Below are 15,525 nucleotides of genomic sequence, written 5' to 3' on the forward strand. Positions count from 1 at the left end.
GAAGAAAGAGAAGCCAGTTCTCTACACTGGTGAGACCAGAAAGAAAAGGAAAGCAGAAAGGTCCCTTAAGAAGGGAAAGGGCAAGGGCAAACAAGGTAAAGCAAAGGTTGCTAAGAAAGACCCAGCAAAGGATAAAGGCCAGTGCTTCCACTATGGTAAAGATGGGCATTGGAAGAGAAACTGCAAAGAGTACCTTGCAGAAAGGGCGAAACAAAAGCTTGATGAAGCTTCAGGTACATTCATGATCAGTCTCCATTTATCAGACTCTTATGATAACACATGGGTATTGGATACCGGTAGTGCTTATCATATATGCAATTTGTTGCAGGTTCTGGCAAGGCCTAGGAGACTAAAGAGAGGCGAGATGGACCTCAAGATGGGTAATGGAGCAAAAGTTGCTGTATTAGCTGTTGGCGAGGTCGCCCTACATCTGCCTAGTGGAGCTTTTATTGCATTAGATGCATGTTATTTTGTTCCTTCTATTATCAAAAACATTATGTCCATTTCATGTTTAACAGTTAGTGGATATAAATTTGTTTTTGAGAACAATGGTTGTTCGATATTATTAGATGATAAGATCATCACGAAAGGAACATTGCATAATGGTTTATTTATGTTAGACACCACTCCACATATCATGAATGTAAATGTATCTAAAAGGAAACGAGATGAGTTGAACAGTGCATACCTGTGTCATATGCAACTTGTGAGCCTTGCATTCGTGAAAAACTGACCAAATCTCCATTTAGTAGAACTGGAGAGAGAGCAAATGAGTTGTTGGAACTCATACATAGTGATGTATGTGGACCCATGTCAACTCATGCCATTGGAGGTTACTCCTACTTCATTACATTTACTGATGATTTCTTAAGGTATGGATATGTGTACTTAATGAAGTACAAGTCCGAGGCCTTTGAGAAATTCAGAGAGTATAAGAATGAGGTGGAGAACTAGACTGGAAAGAGTATCAAAACTCTTCGATCATATCGAGGAGGTGAATACTTAAGTACAGAGTTTACTCAGTTCCTCAAGGACCATGGGATATTATCCCAATGGACACCTCCTTATACACCTCAGCTCAATGGTGTCTCTGAAAGGAGAAATCGTACATTATTAGATATGGTACGGTCCATGATGAGTTTCGCTGACCTACCCATCTCATTCTGGGGATATGCCCTAGAAACTGCAGCTTACCTTCTGAACAGAGTTCCAACTAAGTCGGTAGTGTCTAAACCATATGAGATATGGAAAGGGAAGAAGCCTGATCTTAAGGTTGTTAAGATTTGGGGCTGCCCTGCCCATGTTAGAAGACACAACCCCGATAAGTTAGAATCAAGGACAGAGCGATGCAAATTTGTGGGATACCCCAAGGAAACTTGTGGGTATTATTTCTATCTCGAGGACCAAAAGGTCTTTGTAGCTAAGAGAGTAGTGTTCCTTGAGAAGGAACACATTCTTGACGGAGACAGTGGGAGAATGATAGAATTGAGCGAGGTTGGAGAACCAAGCTCAAGCACCACTCTACAGCCCGAGTCTGTTCAGGTACCTAATACACAAGTATCAACTTTATGCAGGTCTGATAGAGTATCCCATCCTCCTGAGAGATATGTGGGACATATTAGAGCAGAGGATGTAGAGGATATTGATCCTCAGACCTACGAGGAGGCTATTATGAGTATAGACTCCGAGAAGTGGAAAGAAGCCATGAATTCTAAGATGGATTCTATGTACTCCAATAAGGTTTGGAACCTAGTTGATGCGCCCGAAGGTATTGTACCCATCGGTTGCAAGTGGATCTTTAAGAAAAAGATCGGAGTAGATGGAAAGGTAGAGATATATAAAGCAAGGCTAGTGGCTAAGTGGTATCGTCAAAGGCAAGGTGTTGACTACGACGAAACTTTCTCACCCGTAGCAATGCTAAAATCCATCAGAATTCTATTGGCTATTGCAGCACACTATGATTATGAGATCTGGCAGATGGATGTGAAAACCGCATTCCTCAATGGGAACCTCGAGGAGGAGGTGTATATGATGCAACCTGAGGGATTCGTGTCCAAGAACTGGCCAGATAAGGTGTGTAGATTGCTTAGATCCATTTATGGACTAAAGCCAGCTTCCCGAAGTTGGAACATATGATTTGATGAGGCAATCAGATCTTATGACTTCGTTAAGAACGAAGATGAGCCTTGTGTATATAGAAAGGTAAGTGGGAGCGCTATCACCTTTTTGGTGTTATATGTGGATGACATCCTCATCATTGGAAATGACATAGGAATGCTATCCATAGTAATGGCTTGGTTATCTAGACACTTCTCCATGAAGGACTTAGGGGAAGCATCTTATATCTTGGGGATTAGAATCTATAGAGATAGATCTAAGAGGATGCTTGGCTTGTCCCAGTCCAGGTACATAGAAACTATTATCAAAAGGTTTGGTATGGAAAATTCCAAGAGAGGCTTCATACCGATGAGACATGGGATATCGCTTTCTACGAGTATGTCCCCAAAGACTCCAGAAGAAAGGGCGAACATGGATATGATACCTTATGCCTCAGCAATAGGGTCTATCATGTATGCCATGCTATGTACTAAGCCTGATAGAGCGCATGCTCTGAGTGTCACGAGCAGGTATCAGGCGGATCCAGGCTTGGAGCACTGGAAAGCAGTAAAGTGTATCCTTAAGTACTTGAGAAGGACTAAGGATCTTTTACTAGTATATGGAGGTAATAGCCTTAAGGTTGAAGGCTACACTAACTCAAGTTTTCAGTCTGATGTCGATGATAGCAAGTCGAATTCAGGGTATGTGTACACCTTGAATGGAGGAGCAGTGTGCTGGAAGAGTTCCAAGCAAGATACCACTGCTGACTCGACCACAGAGGCGGAGTACATTGCTGCATTAGATGCAGCAAAGGAGGGAGTCTGGTTGAAGAAGTACATCACAGATTTGGGAGTCGTGCCGGGTAGCAAGGAGCCGATCTCCCTATATTGCGACAACAACGGGGCAATTGCTCAAGCGAAGGAACCTAGGTCTCATCAGAAATCTAAGCATGTTATGAGGAGGTTCCACCTTATCAGAGAGATCGTGACCCGAGGAGATGTAGTAGTGGAAAGAGTTCCATCCGAAGATAACATTGCAGATCCACTGATAAAACCGTTGTCTCAGATTGTCTTAGAGCGTCACAGGAGTCTAATGGGGATCAGACACATAGGTGATTGGCTTTAGGTCAAGTGGGAGATTGCTAGTCATAGGTGTCCAGCAAGCCAATCACGTGAGTGATGGCACGTGTGACTTGATATAGAATCTTTTTGCTTATTATATTTTGGCGTATATCACTTTATAACTATTGCATATGTGCATATATATATTGTGAAGTCCTTGGATTTGTGCAATGGGAATCGGATCGTGATGAGATCACGATAATGAGATCGATTCACCTTTAAACACATATCCTAAATAATCCCGGTCATAGGTTACTTGAGAGGGACATCGTGATAACTGGATAGACTAGTGTGTCGTATACCCGTCCATATGATGGATGCAGCTGGTCTCATAGCTGCTCGTGTAGGGACACTAGGGATATAGTATAGGTGCTCATTTGAGAATGAGTTCACTGATTGATCCGCTTACGGAATGCTGAATGGTTGATGATGCCTTATTGTCAGACAGCGATTCCGTAGTCCTAGTGGTGTATCTGGTCCTTAGACTTGAGACACCAAGGATGTCCTGTATGAGTGCTCCACTCTTTGATACCAGACTTATAGGTTTGGTTGTCCCAAATCTAGTACAGCTGGTCATTGGGAGTGGTAGTCGACCTTACGAGGGCTATTGAGTGTCGATAGAGGATCATCCACTCTCTGCGTCATGAGAGTAATATCCCATGTGTTCTTGCTCAGATAAATCCCTGGCCAGGGTCATTCGGGTTGAGAGAGAAAGAGTTATCCGGGAGAATCCGATTAGAGCGAGACTCGAGTAGAAACTGTATGGGTCTGACAGCACCATGCTCGATATACGGTCTCTGGGATATTAGATGGATGAGGGACTATAGGTACATGGTAACTGAGGACAGACAGGTCCAATGGATTGGATTCCCCTATATCGTCTGGGGACTATGGCGTAGTGGCCTAGTACGTCCGTAGTCGATGAGTCGAGTGAATTATTACAGAGATAATAATTCACTGAGTTAGAAGGAGTTCTGACAGGTATGACTCACGGCCAGCTCGATATTGGGCCTAGAGGTCACACACATATGGTAGGCATTGCGATGAGTAGAGGTTCGGATATGAGATATCCGACGGAGCCCTTGTCTTATTGGAAGCAGATCCAATACCCACTAGGGAAGGACCCATTAGGGTTTGACACGGGATCTCTATAAATAGGAGGGATTCACAACCTCATAGGCAAGAGTCTTTGCTTGCCTTTCCTATTCTCCTCTTCCTCTCCACCTCAGAGCAGGCCTGGAGTCTTGAGGAGCGTCGTCGCAACCCTGCTGTGTGGATCACCGCTAGAGAGGAGGACGCTTGACCTCCTTCACCCTCTCCTAAGGATCTGCAAGGAAACAGGGATATACGATCTCCCTAGGTAACACAATCTCTATACGTAGTTTTGTGTTTCGCGGATTTTTTGCGCACCAATCTTCGCACGACGACGAACATCTTTTTGGGAATTGGGGATTTTTGTTTTCTTGTTCTTCCGCTACGTATATGATGTCGCCCCCCATGATTTCCCAACATCCGGTTCTCACGATGTCCCTCTCAAGTAACCTATGACCGGGATTATTTAGGATATGTGTTTAAAGGTGAATCGATCTTATTTTCATGATCTCATCATGATCCGATTCCAATTGCACAAATTCAAGGACATCACAATATATATATGCATATATGGAATAGTTATAAAGTGATATATGCCAAAATATAATAAGCAAAAAGATTCTATATCAAGTCACACGTATCATCACTCACGTGATTGGCTTGCTGGGCACCTATGACTAGCAATCTCCCACTTAACCTAAAGCCAATCACCAATAGGTCTGATCCCCATCAGATCCCTGTGATGCTCAAAGACAATCTGAGACAACAACTTTATCAGTGGATCTGCAATGTTATCTTCGGATGGAACTCTTTCCACTGCTACATCTCCTCGGGTTACGATCTCTCTGATAAGGTGGAACCTCCTCAGAACATGCTTAGATTTTTGATGAGACCTAGGTTCCTTCGCTTGAGCAATCGCCCCATTGTTATCGCAATATAAGGAGATCGACTCCTCGCTACCCGGCACGACTCCCAAATCTGTGATGAACTTCTTCACCCAGACTCCCTCCTTTGTTGTATCTGATGCAACAATGTACTCTGCCTTTGTGGTCGAGTTAGCAGTAGTATCTTGCTTGTAACTCTGTTAGGACTCTAGCTTGGAGAGTCCTAATTGAGAGGGACATTCATGTAAAACTGTTAGGACTCTAGCTAGGAGAGTCCTAATTGAGAGGGACATTCTGTTAGGGCTCTAGCTAGGAGAGTCCTGATTGAGAGGGGCATTCATGTAGGAGGTTTTTTCTTAGAGAAGAATTAGGAGTTGTAAGGGAATAGGAGTCTAGAGTAGCAGTCCTATTAGGAGTTGGTTAGAAGTAAGAGTCTTAAGTATGAGTCCTATTAGGAGTTAGGGTTTAGAAGCCGTATAAATAGCCATGTATTCCTTCTCTTTTCTTAAGCAATAGATGAATCTTTTCTATAGCCTTTAAGCAGCAACTTGGAGGGAGGAACCCCTATAGAGTTCCAAGGAGGCCGATCCCCTAAAGAGATCAACCCCAAGTTTAGAATCTGCAAGGGTTCTAACAATAGCATGTCATACATGATAGACCCTTTTGCTGAGGCATAAGATATCATATCCATGTTCGCCCTTTCTTCTGGAGTCTTTGGGGACATACTCGTAGAAAGCGATATCCCATGTCTCATCGGTATGAGACCTCTTTTGGAAGTTTTCATGCCAAACCTTTTGACAATGGTTTCTATGCACTTGGAATGGGACAAGCCAAGCATCCTCTTGGATATATCTCTATAGATTCTAATCCCCAAGATATAGGATGCTTCCCCTAAGTCCTTCATGGAGAAGTGTCTAAATAACCAAGCCTTTACTGTGGATAGCATTCCTACGTCATTCCCAATGATTAGGATGTCATCCACATATAACACCAAAAAGGTGATAGCGCTCCCACTTACCTTCCTATACACACAAGGCTCATCTTCGTTCTTAACGAAGTTATAAGATCTGATTGCCTCATTAAATCTTATGTTCCAACTTCAGGAAGCTTGCTTTAGTCAATAAATAGATCTAAGCATCGTACATACCTTATTTATGTAGTTCTTGGACATGAATCCCTCATGTTGCATCATATACCCCTCCTCCTCGAGGTTCCCATTGAGGAATGCAGTTTTCACATCCATCTGCCAGATCTCATAATCATAATGTGCTACAATAGCCAATAGAATTATGATGGATTTTAGCATTGCTACGGGTGAGAAAGTTTCGTCGTAGTCAACACCTTGCATTTGACGATACCCCTTAGCCACTAGCCTTGCTTTATAGGTCTCTACCTTTCCATCTACTCCGATCTTTTTCTTAAAGATCCACTTTAAATTGATGGGTACAATACCTTCGGGCGTATCAACTAGGTTCCAAACCTTGTTGGAGTACATAGAATCCATCTCAGAATTCATGGCTTCTTGCCACTTCCCGGTGTCTATACTCATAATAGCCTCCTTGTAGATCTAAGGATCAATATCCTCAACATCCTCTCCTATAATATGTCCCACATATCTCTCAAGAGGATGGGATACTCTATTAGACCTACGTAAAGTTGAAACTTGTGTATTAGGTACCTGAACAGACTCGGGCTATAGAGTGGTGCTTGAACAAACTTGGTTCTCCAACCTCGCTCAACTCTATCATTCTCCCACTATCTCCGCCAAGAATGTGTTCCTTCTCAAGGAACACTGCTCTCTTAGCTACAAAGACCTTTTGGTCCTTGAGATGATAGAAATAATACCCACAAGTTTCCTTGGTGTATCCCACAAATTTGCATCGCTCTATCCTTGATTCTAACTTATCAGGGTTGTGTCTTTTAACGTGGGCAGGGTAGCCCCAAATCATAACAACTTTAAGATCAGGCTTCTTCTCTTTCCATATCTCATATGGTGTAGACACTACTGACTTAGTTGGAACTCTGTTTAGAAGGTAAGCTGCGATCTCTAGGGCATATCCCTAGAATAAGATGGGTAGGTCAGTGAAACTCATCATGGATCGTGCCATATCTAATAGCATACGATTCCTCCTTCCAGAGACACCATTGAGCTGAGGTGTCCATTGGGATAATATCCCATGGTCCTTGAGAAACTATGTAAACTCTTTACTTAAGTACTCACCTCCTCGATCTGATCGAAGAGTTTTGATACTCTTTCCAGTCTAGTTCTCCACCTCATTCTTATACTCTCTGAATTTCTCAAAAGCCTCGAACTTGTACTTCATTAAGTACACATATCCATACCTTGAGAAATCATTAGTAAAGGTAATGAAGTAGGAGTAATCACCAATGGCATGAGTTAACATGGGTCCACATACATCACTATGTATGAGTTCTAACAGCTCAGTGACTCTCTCTCTAGTTCCACTAAATGGAGAGTTAGTCAGTTTTCCACAAAGGCAAGGCTCACAAGTTGCATATGACACATAGTCGAATGGATCTAGATATCCATCATTTAGCAACTTTTGAGTCATTCCCTCATGGATGTGACCTAGCCTATAATGCCTTAGGTAAGTACTGTTCACCTCATCTCGTTTCCTCTTAGACACTTATATTCATGATATGTGGAGTAGTATCTAGCATATACAAATCTTTATGCAAGATTCCTCTCGCCAATCTCCCCTTGGCTTTGCTAGAATTTATAATAAATTATAGATGTGATAAGCAATATTGGTATCCAATACCAATGCACTATCACAAAAATCTGACAATTGGAGATTGATCATGAATTTACCTGAAGCTTCTCCAAGCTTCTATTTCGCCCTTTCTCCAAGGTACTCTTTGCAGTTTCTCTTCCAGTGCCCATCTTTATCATAGGGGAAGCACTGGCCTTTGTCTTTTGCTGGGTCTTTCTTAGCAACCTTTGCTTTACTTGGTCTGCCCTTGCCCTTTCCCTTCTTAAGAGACCTTTCTGCTTTCCTTTTATTTCTGGTCTCACTAGTGTAGAGAACTGGCTTCTCTTTCTTAATAGTACTCTCTACCTCCATCAACATATTAAGGAGCTATGGGAGAGTCAACTCAAGCTTGTTTAAATTTCATTATGAATTGTGAAAAGGAATCTGGTAGGGACTGAAGCACAATGTCCACACACAAGTTATCCTCTAGGACCATTCCTAGACCTATGAGTTTCTCTATCCACTCAATCATCTTTAGGACATGGTTCTAAACCGGTGTCCCTTTAGTCATCCTAGCGCGGAAGAGGCTCTTGGATATCTCATATCACTGAGTCCTTCCCTGTTCCTCATACAATTTGCGAACATGTAGGAGAATGGATATGGCATCCATCTTTTCATGTTGTCTCTATAACTCAGGAGTCATAGAGCCCAACATATAGCACCGAGTAACAGTGGAGTCATCAATGTACTTCACGTAGCGAGCGATCTCATCATCGCTTGCCCCTTCTTTGGGCGTCGGCATCACTGTATCAAGGACGTACACAATTTTCTCCGCTGTGAGAATAATTCTTAAGTTATGGAGCCAATCCGTATAATTTGGACCAGTGAGGCGGTTGACATCAAGTATGCCACATAAGGGATTTGAAAGCGACATTTTCTAAAAATAAAGATGCAGCAGAAATGAATGACATGCAGATTTTGCAAGAAATAAACTATCAAGATATGGACTTCTATCTTAATATTCTCCCACTATTTTACTAACGAGTCACGTGACACCCTCAGCACGTGAAACGGAAGTCTCCGGTAGACTTCTAGTGGGGATTAGGATCCAATCAACATCTTAGTGTAACCTCGAGGGACTCGACCAATCACACTAAGCCTAAAAGGTAGGCAACTCTTGCCGATCACAACTCCTTGTGATTCCCGTCCTGTTTGGCCTCCGAATCACTAGGGTCTCAAGAGACTCGACCAATCATGATGCTCGGTTAAGTCAACACCTTCGTTACAAGATGAGTCTGATTTGATGATATACCCTCGAGGGACTCGACCAAGCATACCATGTCCTCAGGTCACCGGTGACTTCTCTATGTCGTAAGCAAGATAGCGAATCATGATATAGGTGAGTCTCGAGGGACTCGACCAACTCAACCTACACCGGGAATCGGTTCCTACTTATAACGATGGAAGGCCACATGGGTCAATCTAATTGCCTCACGTTTACCGACTTAATATTATCGAGAGAGATGTTTCTATGATTTGGTCTCCTAATATGACATGTCACACATATGCATATTTAATAGATATCTGTTAGGATCGGAGTGGCACTAAGAGGGGGGGGGGTGAATTAGTGCAGTGGATTAAAACTTCGGTTTTGATAAATCTTTCGTACGATGAAAAGCAATATCAATGGAAACCGATTTTAGAAGCTTGATAACTTAGAAACATATGGAAGCGTAGTAACTAAGTAGAGAAGTTTGCAGTATGTAAATGGCAAGAGTAGGATGCAAAGCAGATAACGTAGCAGTTTTTAAAGTGGTTCGGTCAAAATGACCTACATCCACTTGCGAAGCCTTCTTCGAAGAGGCTTCCAACTTCCACTAGCAAATTTCTTGTAGGGGAAGGACTAATACCCCTCTTACAACCTTTACAAGTGGTTCACACTCTTACAATTCTTTTCAACGAGATGGGAGGAGGTGAACACTTAAGCAATATGAAAAACAAGGCTTGCAAAGACTATTCTAAGGCTCTTAACTCAAACTATTGCTTTTCAAAAGGTTGTAATCTCAGTTGAGATTTAAGGGGTATTTATAGGCCTCAAGAGGATTCAAATTTGGGCTCCAAAATTTGAATTCTCTTTGGTTCCCGATGCTGGCGGTGCCACCGCCCAACTCTCGGGTGCTAGGCGGTGCCACCGCCTACACTATTTCAGCTCATTGGTTGGGCTCCAAAATTGGCCAAAACCAGTCCGAACTAAAGCCCAATTGGCCCCTACTTGGTTTATAGGATTAACACCTGATCCTAACCCTAAGTAACGTACTAACTATGAATTTAAAGATATTTTCTAAACTATTATAAAGTCCGTAAGTCAAGACTTCTTCCGGCGAGCTTCCGGCGAACTTCCGATGGTTTTCCGATAAACTCTCGAAAACCATTCTGCGGACTCCCGGCAAGCTCCTAGACTTCACGATTTGATCTTGACAAGTTCCAACGAGCTTCTTCGGCAAGCTCCGATCTTTCTTGGTGAGCTCCATAAACTTCCAACGAACCTTCCGGCGAGCTTCCGAAAAACCCTTCGGCAAGCTCCCTACTCATTCTCGGCTAGTTCCGGCAGCATTCCCGACGAACATTCGGACTTCCGTCGAACTCTCGAACTCACAATGAATCCTTTGTGCTTGACTCCGACACTTTGTTTTGCTTTATGTCTTCATCGTTATCGTAGTTAATCCTGCACACACAAGCTAACACTCTACTCCAATCTAGATAATTATTACAACGTGAATTGACATTCTGTTGCCTGGCACGTCATTGGTTGGCGCTTTGTCCGATTCTTCGGTGCATCGTCCTCTCTTGTGGCTTGTTGCCCAATCGGCGGTTGACCTCCGCAACCCTGATATCCTTGGCGCAATTTCGCTCTTGGCCCCATGCCTGACGTCCGAAGTCTTCTGCCATCCAATATCCTAACGTGATCTCCTCCGGCGCAACGTCAATTGCTCCTGCGTTAACTGTCTAATCCTGATCGAGTAGACCTGCATCACTCAAAATGCAGTTTAAATTATAAACACATATCAAGTGGTTTCAGCATCAAAATACGAGATTCAACAATCTCCCCCTTTTTTATGATGACAACCACTTTGATGATGGAGTTAACTTTAACTCCCAGAGTTTAAACAAACTCCCCCTATCAATATGCCATATTGATAGAACCTTGAATTCAAACTGAATTCAAGTCATTGCAATATTCCTCATGAATACTTGCAACACATCATCATGAACATATACATAAACTTATGCATCACATGTCATGTCATCAACATACTTCTCACCCTTTGTCATCAACAAAAAGGAGAAGTACCACAATCAAGTGTTTGTTATATGGGTTCAACTCATTGCATGAAAAACATAATATTAAATTTTTATCATCATGCAATCTAGTAATTTTACAACATTTTAGAACTTGCAAGCTAGCAATTCTCGGTGATGTTCAAGATAGCAATTTCTTCTCTTTTGAGAAGTGTAATTTTTGCTTTCTTCTTGAATTGTGCAAGCTAGCTATCTCCCCCTTAGTCATTGTCAAAAGGAAGGGAAGACCATTTATGTCAATTTCTAAATCATGACAAAGGTGAGTAATCATTCTTATTTAAAAATTCCATAATTGAGATAAACCTTGAATTCAAATTAAGGCAATATTAATCATGATTCACATCATATGTAATACATCACATAAAAAGCATAAGTATTGCATGCATCATTTTAGCAACAAATCGTAGCATTTCATCACATGATAAGATATCAGCAAGTAAAATTACAATGCAAGTTCTTGATATCTTAATATGATACAAACATGGCATATGGCAATCATAGCATTTCGATTATCAATTTTCCATATATTTCGATGCAAGCTTCTTTTGATATCTTAACATAATTCAAATTCAAATATGGCACTTATAGCATTAATTCATATATTTATCATTCAAATATGGCACTCGTAGTATCAATTCATATATTTCTCCCCCTTTGTCATTACCAAAAAGAAGGGAGAAATCAATGGCCAAAAGATTTTAATCATTATACAAGCCAACTTACAAAATCATGTCATGATATCAAGAAAATTAAAGAAGGACATGATTCATTCAATAAATCCTTTTAATAGAGCAAAAGAATTATGCAACCAATATATCAATATCATAGAGCAAAAGAATTGGTATCAGAGCCACATTTTTCTACCTTGGTTTAACACCCAAATAGAAATGGCTCTTTACGGCTTTCAAGAGGGTCACTCTCTCATTTGTCCTCCCTTTTTCAATGGGACGGACTACACTTATTGGAAAACTCGAATGAGAGTTTTCTTACTTTCTTTGGATTTGAATTTATGGCACATAGTCGAAAATGGATTTGAAATGTCTTTTCTTCCAATGAACCATTGGAATGATTTGGAGAAGAAGATGTTTTCTTTAAACACAAAGGCTATGAATGCCTTATTTTGCGCTTTGGACAAAATTGAGTTCAATCAGGTTTCTTTGTGCGAAACGGCTTTCGACATATGGCACACTCTTGAAATCACACACGAAGGCACTTCTAGAGTCAAAGATTCGAAAATTAACATTTTAATGCATGATTTCGAGCTTTTTCGAATGAAGCTGAGCGAAACCATTGTTGACATGTACACCCGTTTTACGGATGTCGTCAATGGTTTACAAGCTCTTGGCAAATGTTTCTCGAATTTTGAACTTGTTAGTAAAGTTTTACGATCACTTTCTAAAGCTTGGGAATCAAAAGTAATGGCAATACAAGAAACAAAAGATTTAAATATTTTTCCACTTGAAGAACTTATCGGCTCATTGATGACATATGAAATGGTGCGTAATGCACATGATGAACACAATGAACACTTGAACCACCTTTCAAAGAATAGGAAGGATTTAGAACTCCAGACAAATGAATACCACTTGAGCGATGACTCAAGTGATGAGGACAATGTTGAACTTGAACTTCGAACACTAAATCATAATAAGTTTATTAAAATTTTGGAGGTGGCACCGCCACTGATAGGCGGTGGCACCACCGGCCTCGAAAACCAAAGAGAATTCAAATTTTGGAGCCCAAATTTGAATCCTCTTGAGGCCTATAAATACCCCTCATTTCTCAACAGAGAATACAACCTTTTGAGAAGCTAGAAGTTGAGAAAAGCCTTAGGAAAAGTCTTGTTTTCAATAGCTTGAGTGTTCACCTCCTTTCTATTCATTGAAATCTTTGTAAAAGGGTGAACCACTTGTAAGAGGTTGTAAGAGGGGTGTAAGAAGGAGGTTGATCTTCGCCTAGTAAAGGAAGATCGTTAGTGGATGCCGGTGGCCTCGACGGAAGAGGAATCAGAGGAGTGGATGTAGGTCACGATTGACCGAACCACTATAAACTACCATCTTCTCTGGTTTGCATTTACTTCATGCTATTACCTTATTGTAAACCCCTTCATTAGCTTACTGCCTTCAAGTTAAAATGTAATCAAAACAGTTCTAAACGAAACGCTGCTTTTATCGTACGAAGTTTCCGAAAGTGTTTAAATCGTCAAAAGTTTATCGTACTTTACCGTTGCACTAATTCACCCCCCCCCCCCTCTTAGTGCCGCTCTGATCCTAACAATATCTACATCGCATGCAAATATATATACATATCTAGTATGTGTATAAGCAATCACACCAGATGATCATGGGCCACAACCTAATGTGATTAAGCCCGAGCCAGTAGGCCTAATCACTCACATCAAGATCTATGTGTGCAACGGTGCATCTCCATGCCCTGTGATCGTCCATCTCGTTCTCGTCGGTTCCGTCGACATCTTGATGCATCTTCATGCATCGCGATTGTCCGTCTCGAGGGCCCCGCTATCGCATCCACGCTCCCGCTACGCCTCCTAATGTGATTACAACTTAATCATAGGCATGCATGCCCGATAATAAATGAGAAATATAATGGAGGCTCGCAGACCTCAATAATAATAATCACAAGTACACACATCACACGGTCCATGTTCATCCGTCCACACATCATACATCACATGTATAAATAATCATCATCAAGTAGGACTACTAGATAATCATAAAAATAATAATCAACTAAACCTTATAATTAATTAGTATTTTATGAAATCAGGGTTATATAGGGAATTTCTGAATTCATAGGGGTATTTTTGTTATTTGGACAAAAGACAGAAACTGGAATTTCTCAAATTCATAGGGGCAAAATTATCTTTTTACCCAAAACCCTAAGCCCCACTCCCTCTTCGTTGTTGCTACTGCCGCCGCCACCATGTCGGTTGCGGCAGGTGCAACGGGGCTGGGGCGCCGCCCCTACAAGTGGGCACCCCCATGGGTAGCGCTGCCCCCACGGGTAGGTGCTCCTATGGGCGGCGCTGCCCCCGCGGGCGGGCGCCCCATTGGGTGCCACCCCTTCCGCGGGCAGTTCTACCCGCGAGGCAGCGCCCGTAGGCGGTGCTGCCTCGCTGAGGTTTTTGCACGCGGGAGTAGCGGCCACAAGCGTCGTTGCCCTGCGGCGCGTCACCTCGAGTGAGTAGCGGCTGTAGGCACCGCTGCCCTACGGTGTTAGGATCAAGAGCACTAAGAGGGGGGGGTGAATTAGTGCAGCGGAAAACCTTATGCGATTAAAATCGAAAACTGCTTTCGTTCGATAGAAGTGATTTTGGTAAGAAAGCTGATTCGTAAATCACTTCAACTTTTGACTAGGAGAGATGCAGCAAAGATATGAACGAAGTTTGCAGTTATGATGAAAATCAGAATATAAGCACAAACTAAAATACGACGTTCATACGATAAAAGTGATTTCGGTATAAAAGCTGATTCATAATCCACTTTAACTTGAGATAAGGCGAGATGCAGATAAAGCAAAGATATAAAGGTAGTTTGCAGTTATAATGGAAATCAGATCGTAAGCGCAAACTGAAATACGACGTTCGTATGATAAAACTGATATGCGTTTTAAATCCCGATTCGGAAAGCACTGAACTTTGAAACACGTTCGTAAAAACACAGAAGGCAGTAAGCTATTAAGGAGGTTTGCAGTAAAGATAAGATGCTCAAAGTAAATGCAAACCGAGATTTAGAGTGGTTCGATTAATCTTGACCTACTCCACTTTTGGCTTCCTCCACTGACGAGGTCACCGACGTCAACTAGAGGCCTTCCTTCAATAGGCGAAGGCCAACCACCCTTTTACAGATTAACTCCTTTTGACGGGCTTAGGAGACAACCCTTACAGAATTTTCTCTCCTCTCTTTACAACTCAGAACTTGGAAGAATAGTGGGAGAAGAACTTTTGGCCTTTACAACAATTTTGAGCTCTAAGAATCACAGAAAAGGATCAAGATTTCGGTGTTAGTTCATACCCTTTCAGTGCTGAATGGGTGGGGTATTTATAGGCCCCAACCCTGTTCAAATTTGGAGCTCAAAACAATCAATTCCCGAAATTTCGGGATCAGGCAATTGCACCTCCTGACTGGAGCGGTTGCACCGCTTGGCAGAGCTCGAAGACGGAGCTTCTAGGCGGTGCTACCACCTGTCAAGGGCGGTTGCACCTCTTGACAGAGCTCGAAGACCGAGCTCAGGCGG

Source organism: Musa acuminata, chromosome BXJ3-5 (assembly GCF_036884655.1).
Source record: "Musa acuminata AAA Group cultivar baxijiao chromosome BXJ3-5, Cavendish_Baxijiao_AAA, whole genome shotgun sequence".
Classification (NCBI taxonomy): domain Eukaryota; kingdom Viridiplantae; phylum Streptophyta; class Magnoliopsida; order Zingiberales; family Musaceae; genus Musa; species Musa acuminata.